The sequence below is a fragment of the Gossypium arboreum genome, chromosome 13 (genome assembly GCF_025698485.1).
Source record: "Gossypium arboreum isolate Shixiya-1 chromosome 13, ASM2569848v2, whole genome shotgun sequence".
NCBI lineage: Eukaryota > Viridiplantae > Streptophyta > Magnoliopsida > Malvales > Malvaceae > Gossypium > Gossypium arboreum.
The window spans coordinates 21,679,741-21,693,112 of NC_069082.1; the positions used below are offsets into that span (position 1 = coordinate 21,679,741).

At 36.7% G+C, this 13,372-nt stretch overlaps 1 non-coding gene across 1 annotated transcript; it reads right to left on the minus strand.

Moving 5' to 3' along the window:
- Positions 1–10,061: 10,061 nt before the first annotated feature.
- LOC128287691 (small nucleolar RNA R71) lies at positions 10,062–10,168 on the minus strand. The gene has a single exon (XR_008278391.1). It is a non-coding gene; the product is annotated as a small nucleolar RNA R71 (small nucleolar RNA).
- Positions 10,169–13,372: the final 3,204 nt, after the last annotated feature.

Here is a 13,372-nt window from a genome sequence, read left to right on the forward strand (position 1 = left end):
TTATGCTAAACTTTAGTATAAATAAAGTTCTATTATCTCAATAATTGCTATGTTTGCGGAACTATGACATAAATGTTACTTTTAATAAAGTTTGTAAGTCATACCATAAAATTTTTAATTGTTTAGGAGATCTAGGCATGAATGAAAGTTTAAGTCTCTAAAATTGACTTAGTAATTTCTTGAGGTGAAATCCTAGGAAGCATGGAATTTTGAAAATGACTTAGGCAAGCTTTTGTTTGGACTATTTGAGCTTTTCAAGCCAACCTTAACGAATATTTATTCCTTGAAACCCAACTTTGAGACTATATGGCCTAATTTTATTTGAACCTTTGCAATATTAAGCCATCAGTTCTCTCATAATTATCTCTAAATTGTCCCAAACACTAGATTCAGTCTATCAAGAATATTCTCTAAAAATAAGTTTGGGAGAGTTGAAAAGAAGTACCAAATGCTCAAAAATTGTAGTACATACAGTAATATGCTCGTGTTAAAAAAGAAGAAGAAGAAGAAAGAAAGAAAGAAAGAGCATGTGTACGCAAATGCAAAATGAGTTGGTGAATTTTAAGGTGTTTATTCCGAAGGTCCAATGCAAGCTAAGTCTAGGGTTTTTAGCTTAAAATTATCTATCTTTTACCTACCCCTAGGGTAGCCACATTACAACCTATTTAAAAGACCTTTCGATTCAGATTTTTGTGCTGCCTACATTAGTGGAGAGAAATTGCTAAGTTCAACATATGAAGGGATGAATTAAACTTAGTGATTGCAGTTTATTCTTAAATAAGGGAATAAAAATTAATTGGTAAGAATTAACATAACTTTAATGAGAAAGTATTTAGTCTATTCTTGCTATCATGATAATGATTGAGAATAATTCTAACAATATGTATACTTGAGTTACATAATTTTAAAATTCAGGTCTTGAGCATAATTACACTAAACTCATAGTTGTGGGGGAAATGTGTTATAAAGATATTTTTCAATGGTGATTTCCAGAAATTTCTTTTTAAAATCAGTGCATTACTCAGGATGAGTAATGAATTAAGTTTTGGGGTGTGGAAACACAAAAATATATAGACTTTTTCAGCACCTTTTAAGCTCTAATTCATGCACTTTCATAGTAATTTTTGTCGTAATTCATACTTTAATTATAAAATAATTAATTTGCACTTAAATTATTAACATATTGAATTTTAATTATTTTTATAACAAATTTTCACATATTTGGTTTATTTTCAACAGTTTTGCACAAAAGGTGAAAATTGGCTTGGCAGTCACCTCGAAAGGCTTGAACCAATGGGACAATGTTCTGCATCAAGTGAATCAAAAGCAAGGCTAATTATTTGTCTAGACAAGGACGGTCCAATGATAATTATTATACATATTTTATAATTAATTTTTATCAAAAATTAATTATAAGCCTAAAGAAGAAAGTGGCCCAATTGTTCTAAGTAAAATAGGACTAATCCAACAAGAAATGGGCAACCCAAACTGTCCATATAGCTGACTCAATCAACTTATTTTATTTGATTTTCAAAATTGAAAAATAACCCTCGAACTTCTCCTAAATTCCATTCAACCTCTTCCACTTTTCATGCCTTTTACTTTTTGCCCCAAGCTAAAAATAACAAGTTTGAATCACTCAAACTTGCTCAATGCATGACCGGCCAAGGGAGAGGGAGTGGCTGATAATTCTTTGCTATTTTTAGTAGTCATTTCCACCTATAAATACCCCTCTTCCCTTTCTCATTTCACAGAACACACATCTCTCAATTCTCTCATCAGTTTCCCTTTTCTGTCTTCCGTTTCCTTTATTGCTTTCCTATTTTCTTATCTTCTTCCTTTGCTGATTTCCCCTCTTGAAAGAGAGCTTGCATCCCCCTTGGAGTAGTAACATTCAAGATTTCATGAATTCCTTGAATCGATAGAATGAGCAGAGAAGAAGAGGAGTGTATTAGTTTGGCTTTGGAGAAACACTGGGATTTGTTTCCTAGTTCCCTTCTCTTTAAATTTTCTCGTTTATGTTGTGATTATAAACATAAATATTTGTTGAGTTGTTGCTCTTGATTTAATTAAAACGACTTAAATTTAATTCATGTTAGATTGATTACATTCTATTCACTTAAATTATGAAAACTATGTTTGTGTTGTTATAGGCCTTAGTAAATTGTTTAATTAAATAAAATCATGCTTATGTTATACTTGCATTATAAATTGTAACGTAACAAATGAATTAATTATTAATTGGATAGAAATTATAATTAATTGCCACAGTATTTAAATGATGCATGTTTAAACTTCCAAGGTAGTTGAAGGTTAAATTAGCGATGGTATTAAACGATACATTAGCCTTGCATAACTTGCAAGATTATTGTGATTAAATTATTTCAATTTAGGAATATGTTGTCACTTCACTTAATCTTATATTTGCTTATGAAAATTGATTAATTGTTTGAATTGACATTGGAATATGTTCAAGAGATTAATTAGTTTAGTAAGTATGTATGTGCATTAATTAACAAAATACCAAGTTGTCGTGAAATTATTTGTAACAACATGAGCATAGGTTTAGTAATTCTGAGTTAAGTAATGTAATTGATCTAACACATTTATGTCATATTGATTAAACTCATTTTTAGAAATCACATATTGGAATTTTTACTTTTTATTTTTCTTAGTTTAATTACTTAGTTAGTTTTTAGTTTTTAGATCACTTTTTCAAATCAACATATTTTACCTTTACCAAATTGTTTAAAGTTGCATTTCATAAATATTTTTTCTTTCACAGTCCCTATGGATACAATAACTTGATATCTACTTGTCACTTTATTACTTGTTAACGATTGTGTACACTTGCACATTTTCGTTGTTCCACACGCCTAGGGTTCCATCGCACTACTTAGGTTGGCAACTCTTCATTAACTTTGTCTTCATCTTCACGTGCACATTAGGGTTGAACGCCACAATCATCTCCTTCCTCCGTCATTGACTGTGACCATGTCCTAGCCGCCCATCATACATCCCCTCTGTTTGAGTCGACAATTGCAAAGATAACCCACCTTGGTAGAATAATGATGTTGGGGGTGTTTGTGACACTATCAAAGGATGATTGATGGGTCGATTGCAAATAAATGGTTAGAATTATCGGTGATACCAGATATGTCAATGTTGCTGGCCAGGTCGGCGTGTAATATGATACGGCGGGTGGTGATCGTGTGAAATATTTCTAAAGAAGATTTTGATGTAGAGAATTATTACGCTTGTTATGGTGCTTGTGTAAAATAAAGTAGTGCTAAATGTGTTGATGCAAGGAATGGTTGTGCGTGCTGTAGTGCTTATGTAAAACAAATTGGAGCTGAAGGTGTTGATGTGAGGAATGAGTGTGCATGCTGTGATGTTTGTGTCATATAAACTAGGTTAGAACCAAAAATAAATGAACAATACTGACTGGGAGGCTGCATGGCTATCAGGTCCTCCAATACAGATGAAGCAGACGTTGATCCCCCCGTGACATCTTCTCCTAACCTAGGATTTATGGGACCTCATTTTGGTCTCTTACGATGACATTGCCTAGTCTTTTCTAAATTTGGTGATAGATATGACTTGTTGTTATTCCTAAACCAATCCATGTAATTTGGAGATGTCGCAAACTCCGGTATGTGAAATGGTTTACGCGTTAGCAAGTAATCGTACCTATGTTGCCAAATATCGATATACTTCTTGTGAAATGTTGGCAAATCTTCCTCAAATCTCCCTCACATGTCGATTTTGTGTAGGTCATCGAGCTCCTAGGGTACTGATAGAATACATTGTTTACACCTAAACTATCCCATCACTCGGTCAGATTCATGCATCTCGACTGTTACAAAAACGATTAATGGCACTTTCACGTGCCAGATGTTGCGATTGACCAAAAATTCAGTCGGGATGCATTCTTGAATCCTCATATCTGCATATAGCATCCATACAAACTGTAGTATGAATTTATAAATTTTAGCATGTGCCTAATATTTAATTTCAAATGTTGGAATAAAATATCGATAACTTTGAAATTCATAAACTAACCTCCTCTTCAATTTGTTGATCTAAAGCTAGTCAGATATCCTCAAGCTCGACCGGTATACCGTTGTGTCTCACGGGGTTGTTTCACTTATTCAAATAATATATTATGTCAAAATTACAGCATTGAAAAATAAAAAATGATAATGCTATTATCAAGTGAATTTTACCATATTACGAGTGGGAATTCATAAGGGAGTTCCACTCGAAGGCCTACAACCGTCGATTTTATCTTTTTCTGGTATTTTCGCTTAACACATTTCTCAGTACAATGTCGCCAGCACCGTTGATCCCCAATTAAGTCATCCCGCTTCTTTCAAGTCGGCTAGTAGTAGTAGTCACACTAAATGTACTAGATTACAAGATTTATCTAGCTTTAGCAGACCCCCGATCAACCTCAAGATGAATGCACAAGCAAATTGTTATTTTTCAATGTCAGTCATAGAAGCCTTGATAGTTTGGAAGTTGTCCTCCAACCATCTCATATCGATCCATCTACCCCTAAACTTATTAGGAACCTTCCCTAGTAGTTTCTCACATTTTGCACTCCAATCGGCATTAATAATTGGCGCCGTAACAATTTCCTCATCGACTGGTAGGCCGAGTTGCAAACTAATGTCCTCGAGTGTAATTGTACACTCATCGCAGGGAAGATGAAATGTGTGTGTGGTCTCTATCTTTCGACCAAAGCACTAAAAAGTGGGGGATCCAATTTAGTCCTCCTGAGCATGTGAGCCACATAAAAAAAAATCATGCATCTCGCAAGTGTCCATAAATGACATCCAATGTACAGTTGCTTAAATTGTTTATATATGTCTCCAAAATTTGATCTTTGGGCTAAGTATATAAACATAAAAAATGAATAATTTAAATAATATAGTAATTAACTATTTAAAATTAAATAATTTAATAATATTTTCTTATCATTTGTAATTGAACGCTAGAGATATGCTTGTCATCCACTGAACAATGGCCTTATTCTTTTTCGAATCAACTCTAACTTCATCTGCCGAGATAACATGTCCCAAAAACACAACTTTGATAACCAGAATTCGTACTTGTTAAGCTTTCCATATAACTTTTTCTCTCGTAACACTTGTAAACTTGCTCATGGTCAGATTCAGATTTCAAATAGATCAATATTTCGTCAATAAAAACTACTTCAAATTGATCCAAATATGGTTGGAAAATATAGTTCATAAGATCCACGGATGCCACTGGAGCATTAGTCAGCCCAAAAGGCATCACTGAGAATTCATAGTGGCCATAACGCGTACGAAATGCCGTCTTAGGTACGTCACCATCTTTCACTTTCAACTGATAGTAACTTGATCTCAAATCGATCTTAGAAAAGACAGAAGCTCCTTTTAGTTGATCAAACAAGTCATCGATATGAGGTATGGGGTACCGATTCTTAATCATCAACTTATTCAATTGTCAATAGTCTATAACAAATAACACTAGAACTCCCCAGGGTGATATACTAGGGCGTATAAAGCCACGATCCAACAAATCTTGCAATTGCACCTTCAATTCTTTCAAATTTGTACGTGGTATACGATAAGGAGACATGGACACCAGAGTTGTACCAGGAAAAACTTCAATTGAAAACTCAACCTCCTGATCTGGTGGTAATCCCGGTAATTCCTTGGGAAACACATCAGGGAATTCGCAAACAGTTCGAATCTTACTACCTTAACTATCACCAGAATTCGAGTTGATAACATAGGCTACAAAAGCTTCATAGCCTTGATTAAGGAGCTTATTAGCTTGAATTGTCGAAATGATACGAGTTGACCCACTCGTTCGAACACCACTCACCTCAATTATGTTATCGTCTTCACTTTGAACCTCAAACTTCTTTTTACGACAGTCTAGAATCACTCCCTGCTTAGTTAGTCAATCCATTCCCAAAATTAAATTAAAGTCGCCAAATGAGATTATCAATAAATCAACAGGGAAGGTTATATTTTGTATCTCTAACGAACATCGCCTACACACCTGATTCACTATTATGGACTATCCCAAAGGACTTGACACAACTATCAATACCCTAGATGTCTCGGCTTTTAAACTTCTCGATTTAACTAACTCAGCATTAACATATGAGTGTGAAGATCCTGAGTCTATCAAAGCATAAATAGGTTGTGAATGTAATAAAAAGATACCTACCACAACGTCGGTAGCATCACCATCCTCACGTGTCCGTACAATATAAGCTCATGTTGGTGTTTTGGCCTCTACCAAGTGAGTAATAGTATCACTTCCCTTCCTAGCACCACCTCTAGCAAAAGAACCATCACGACTTGTTCCGCGGTCCCTAGATGCAGGCACAAACCTCTAAGAAGAAACAAGAGTAACATTCTCATTCTTTGGACACTCTCGAGCAAAATGCACCATAGATCCACAGCAAAAATAAGCTCGAGTTAGCTTCCAACATTTACCACGGTGTTTTTTCCCACAATGTTCGCAATTCGAAACGTCAGTATCCCTGGACGGACCTCACACACTACCCGTGGACACAGTTGGTTGTTGATTACAATTTCTATCAGATTTGTCAGACTTAAATGTCAATTTCCAGCCACCGCGAAATTCCTTCATTTGTTTTGATTGTGGATGTGAGCTAGCAACTCCAAACTGTCTCCCAATAGTAAGAGTAACTTCAGTTTTTTTATTAAGTCTCAAGGCTTGTTCTACCATCTTTTCTCGTTCGACTAGAGTGGAAAATTCTGTAATTCGATGCAATACCAGTTGTCCCCATAGTTCATCACGTAGCCTACGTAGAAATCACTTACAACTTTCAATTTCATATGGTGCAAATTCAGTAGAGTACTTACTGAGTCATATGAACTCTCGTTCATAATCAGCCACTGACATCCCACTCTGCTTTTACAGCAAAAGCTCTTGCCTTCTATCTTCAAGATGCTGTTCTCCGACGTATTTCTTTTTGAATTCCTTTTGAAAGAATTTCCAATTGGCCTGTTCAATAGGTACGTGGCATGTCACTAACTGACACCAGGTGTATGCTTCTCCTTGCAGTAGAGAGACATAAAAGATTACGCTTTCGCACAGTTGCATTCAAGTTGTTGTAAAACACACTTAGTGGATTCAATCCAAACTTCTGCTGCTAAAGGATCAACCCCTTTCAACCCCAAAAACTCAATTTCACCATATCTCCATAAATCTTTTATCAGAGCCGTTGAACAGTAGGTGCAAGCACGGTAGCAGACGTAGTTCTCGCAACACACTGAAGTACATCAGCAGTAGCTCTAAGTAAATATGAATCACCTTCTCCCTCATTATTATCTCGCTCAACATTAGGTCATTGAGCACTAGTTGGGTTAACATTCAGAGTTATCGACTCCATTTCCTCACAATCATCAATATGCTAATCCCTAGAGTAAAACTCTTGTTCAACTTCATTATCAGATTCGTTTTTAATCCTTTAACTATAAAAAAAAAACAATTATAATTACCATCCAAATCCCGACTCAACTAGACTCACCTTTGTCATGTACCTCTAAACTCAATTTTGAGTTCAATTTAGTCCGAGAATTGGCTAAGCCTATAGCTCTGATACCACTAAATGTAACACCCCTAATCCCTCTCCGTCGTCGGATTAGGACCGCGAGCATTACTAACAAATCAAACATTTAATCAATCATAATCAACATGTAAACTAACCATTAACATTATAATATACAAGGGCAGGTCACCACAATTTAATACTTTCATACTAGAATCTTAAACAATCAAATAACGAATCATGTTATGCAATGCTAAACTTTGTCTTCCACTGTCTACGCTCTTATCACTATTTATCCCTTCTTGAATGCTAGAAGTTGGTTACATACAAGACTATTCCAATTATTAGCATTAGAGTATTGGTCCATACTTCGACTATTTATTTTCTTTATCTTCGATGATGTTAGTAGAATGCACTATGATAAACCCTAATTTATACATATTTTTACCCCATGTTTAATGCATTTTATGGATGATTTATCATTTGAATTGGCGAATTCGATGCTCCTAATGCTTTAATTCCATGTTTTATACTTAGGAGAGCATAGGAAAGCGAAAAGAACGAGAAACAGGCCAAAAACGGAGAAAATGGGCCAAAGTACGAACTCACCACGGCCTGGACTTCCTCACAGGGGTAGACCACATGGCCGTGCTAACTTGGCAGAATTGAAGCACAATTCACACGGGCAGACCCCACGGCCGTGTCAATTTGGCAGGCTCGAACACGGGTGTGTGCCAAGGCGTGTCCCTACCAAGCCCAAGTTGAGTCCAATTCAGAAAAGGCTAATTTTGAGGGCCTCTAGGCATTCCAAAGCCTATAAATACACCTTAGAGGAGGAAGAAATGGGAGACGGAGAAGGGGGAGTAAGAAATTACTCCAATAAAGCCGATTGATCCATCTTGGAAGCCGGATTCATCATCAAGAATGAAGATCTCTCCTCAATTTCCCTTCCGGAGTTTTGGGTTTTCTTTATGTTTTGTATTCTTTATTCTTCTGAGATGTTTTCTTATTTAGTTATGAACTAAATCCATAAATACCTAAGGGGAATGAAACCTAAGATGAATCTTGTTATTATTTTCTGAATCGTATGATAAATATTTAACTTGTTCTTAATTATGTATTCTTAGTTCTTGTTTTGATATCCCAGAATACTGATTCAAGACATGCTCTTATTCAAAGGAGGAATAGACCCTGTCTAAGAGTACATTTGCCATAATTAAGTGGAGTTGATTGCGCGCCTAGAAATAGGGTAACAAGATTTTGCCGGATTAGGGTGAAACCTAATAAGGGGATCCATAGATTGAGTTAATACAACCCTAGAGTGTTAATTAGAGAAAAGTCTCAGTTATTCAATATAGGAATTAGACGTTATTAGTCTTGAATAGGGATAATAACATAACTTAGGGATCTCTAAGGAATAAGTTGAATGAATAAATCGTCCGATTCGGAGCCAGAATAACAAGTAAAGTCCAGGTGGATTTTTCCTTAGGTATTGTCTCAAGTCAATCGATTTTTCCCAACCAATTCTTTTCTCTGTACATTCTTAGTTTAGATAATTAGTTAATTAAAACAAAACCTCTTTATTTTAAGGCTAGATAATAAAAAGACAATCATTACTAGTACTTTTAGTTCCTTTGGGTTCGACAATCTGGTCTTGCTAAAACTATACTACTGTTCGATAGGTACACTTGCCTACATTGCGATAATAGTTAGTTCAAGAACGAGTAATAATAAATATTTAAAACCTATCGTGAAACCTCGCAATCAAGTTTTTGGCGCCGTTGCCGGGGAACTGAAATATTAGGAACACTCAATTTTTATTACTTTAGCCATTTATTTTTCTTGCAATTTAATTTTATTATTATTTATTAACCCACTCTTTCTTTCTCTTAGCAGGTTTTTATAGTTTATGACTAGAAGAAACCCATCGGGACCATTACTTTTTGACAAAGAAATCGATCGTACAGGTCGTAGAAACTGAAAGGAAATAAGGTAAAGCTTAAGATATACGGAGAACAAGCAAGAAGACGATACTCAATCCCCAATCGAAGAGATGGCTGAAAACCAAGGCAATCAGCTACCTCCTGCAATTGCGGAATCAAAATCCTACTCCACGTACTATGTATGACTATGTTAAACCTTCTTTAACAGGAACTGAGTCAAGTATAGTTAGACCAGCTATTGCTGCGAGTAATTTTGAATTGAAACCTAACACAATTTAGATGATACAGCAGTTTGTTCAGTTTGATGGTTTGCAGGATGAGGATCCCAACACTCACTTGGCGAATTTTCTGGAATTTTGCGACACTTTCAAAATTAATGGCGTTTCTGATTATTCCATTCGCCTTCGGTTATTCCCTTTTCACCGAGAAACAAAGCTAAACAGTGGTGTAACTCGTTACCATGAGGGTCTATCACTACTTGGGAACAAATAACCGAAAAATTTTTACTAAAATATTTTCTGCCGGCTAAAACGGCTAAGTTACGTAATGATATCTCTTCTTTTGTGCAGATGGACTTAGAAACACTTTACGATGCATGGGAGAGATACAAGGATCTATTGTGCGGGTGCCCTCACCATGGGTTACCTCTATGGCTGCAAGTTCAAATGTTCTACAATGGTGTGAATCCCTCGACAAGATGGATGATTGACGTAGCTGTTGGAGGAACCATCAACAACAAAACACCTGAAGAGGCTTATGAATTTATTGAAGAAATGTCACTAAATAACTATCAGTGGCAAGTCATGAAGACTAAGCCAACAAAAACAGAAGGTGTTTATAACATCGACTCAGTTACTATGCTGTCAAATCGGTAGAACTTCTCAATAAAAAGATTAATGGTTTACTTGGATCTACGCAGGTACATCCAGTAATGAGGTGTGACTCAAGTGGAGGAGGTGTGCATACAGAATATCAATCCTTCAATCCTACAACTGAAGAGGAACAAGTCAACTATATGGGTAACAATAACTTTAGATCTCAAAATAACCCATACAGTAATACTTATAATGTAGGTTGGAGGAACCACCCAAATTTCTCCTGGGTGGTCAAGGGAATCAAAAGCCACAAAATCCTCAGGGTTTTCAACAGTCACCTTATCAACAAGAGAAGAAACTGAACCTTGAGGAGATGCTCTCTAAATTCATCTCGGTGTCAGAAACTCGTTTCCAAAATACCGAGACAGCACTTAAAAATCAACAAGCATCGATCCAAGGACTCGAAACTCAGATAGGTCAGCTATCCAAACTAATCTCCGAACGACCACAAGGTAGCTTACCAAGTAATACTGAACCTAACCCAAGGGAACGCCTCAACGCAATTAGTACTCAAGATAAGAAAGGATTCATTGCGCCTGAGCCAGAATTGATGCAAGAAACTGTGGCGAGCAAAGGTAAAAGTGAGGTAAGTCATAACAAAACGGTGAATGAAGAACATAAACCTCGTGTCCCATACCCTAAGGCAACAAGGAAAGACCGCTCGGACGAACAATTCGGTAAATTCCTTAAACTTTTGAAAAAATTACATATTAACGTACCGTTTATTGAAGCTCTGTCGCAGATGTCGAATGCTATGAAATTTTTAAAAGAGCTTTTAGTAAATAAGCAGAAGTTGGACGAAGCATCGCATGTAGAGCTAAACGCAGTCTGCTCAGCTATTCTACAGAATAAGCTACCCCACAAATTGAAAGATCTAGGGATTTTTACAATTCCTTGCTTAATTGGTAGTTTAGATATAAATCATGCATTAGCTGATTTAGGGGCTAGTATTAACGTCATGCCTTACAAAATGTTTAAGAAACTAGGTCTTGGGAAACCTAAACAAACTAGGATGAGCATTCAATTGGCAGATAAAACTATAAGATTTCCTAGGGGTATTATTGAAGATGTACTAGTGAAAGTAGATAAGTTCATATTTCCCGTTGACCTTATTGTTCTAGACATAGAAGAGGATAATAACACCCCTTTGATTTTAGGGAGGCCCTTTTTAGCAACTGCTAAAACAATTATTGATGTTGGCACGGGTGAGCTTACACTTCGTTTGGGAGACGAAATGATCACCTTTCAAGCTCGTAATTCTAGCATCACATCGAACATTGAAGGCAATGGTCCACACCAGTCTACTAAAACTGACAATATGACAACCTACTTTGCAGAAGTTGAGTTTCAAAGAAGTTCACGAGCCATGTTCCAGCAATGATAGAGGACACATTCATGAAGAACGAAAGCTATGGATAGAGGAGCTAGACGAATGGCGAGCACATAAACCAAAAACACACGATAAACCAAAATTATGCCAGAAGGAGTTCGATACCTCTCCAAATCAACTTAAGGTTGATAATAAGGTCTTATTAGATACCACAGATCCCCACATTGTCACTACCACACTGAATGAAGAAATCCCTCTTACGGTACTCAGTATTTTTCCATTTAGTACAATGGAGGTGAGTCATCCCAAGTTCGGCACTTTTAAGGTAAACAACATCCAATTAAAACCTTATTTCGATGAGATTTATAGCAGGAATGAGGAGTATAAACTCCTCAAACCCCCATGACCATTCACTGAAGAGGTAAGTCGAGCTTAGACTATAAATAAGTGCTTCTTGGGAGGCAACCCGAGCACTAACATTATTAATTTCTTCAAATTTTGGTATTTAACTCCTAACCTACTAATAGAAATCTTGAATACAGGTGTTTCCACAGAGACACGGCCAAGCACACGGGCGTGCCTAAGGCCGTGTAAAACAGGGCAAAAGAATTCCCCAATATGGGTTGCGATAAAATGCCACGGCCGTGCGACATGGCCGTGGTCGAGCCTGCCAAAACAACACGGGTGTGTCACACTCCCGTGTGGAAGAACCATGGATAAACCTATTAAAACAGCACGGGCGTGTGACATGCCCGTGTCTAACACCCGTGGTCAAACCTATTAAATGAACACGGGCATGGGGCTTGCACACACGGGCGTGGGAGAAGCGAACGAAGCTAGACACGGTCGTGCGACACGATCGTGTGAACCCACACGCCCGAAGAATACGGGCGTGCACTAAATGTCAAACGCGCCCAAATTTGAAATTCGCGAATCACACGGGCTGAAATTGGGGAACACGGGCATGTGCCATGGCTGTGTGCCTCAAAATCTATAAATACCCAGCACTACTCACTTTATTCTCCATTCAAAAACCCTAACCTTAGCTGCTGCAACTCTACACGGCCCCCCTGCCACGCCCGTGTGCCGCTTCCAACTTCGTTTTTAAAGCTCAATCTCTCTCCCTTAGCATTTGTTTACTCCTTTCACTTCTATTGTACTTATTATTAATGCTTATTATTACAATAATCTCCATTACTTTTGAACTAGTTTTCATTTTTGTTCATTACATTATCATTTAATTTGCATTTTTAGGTTCTTTATTAACATTTCGAATTAAATCAAGTTGTTAGGCACACCTCATATCCATGACATTACTATGCTTATTTTCATGCTATTATCATGCCAATGTCTATCACTTAAATTGCATTCCTAGGTTAGTTACGATACAACTTATGTTAAATTGAGACTAGGAAAATCTTATACCCATTACATTTCTATTCTCATTCTCATTATTATTGTGGCTGAGTTTGCTTCATATTAGTAGTCTTGGCTGAAATAGTTTACTTCCCCTTCGAATATGTTTACATATTATTATTATTCTTTATATTACAGGCTTTCAATGTCATCTTCAAGAGGAAAGAAAATCGTTGTACCAGCCTCGAAGAAGAGGAAGGGAGCGTCATATTCCGCGGGTCCAACC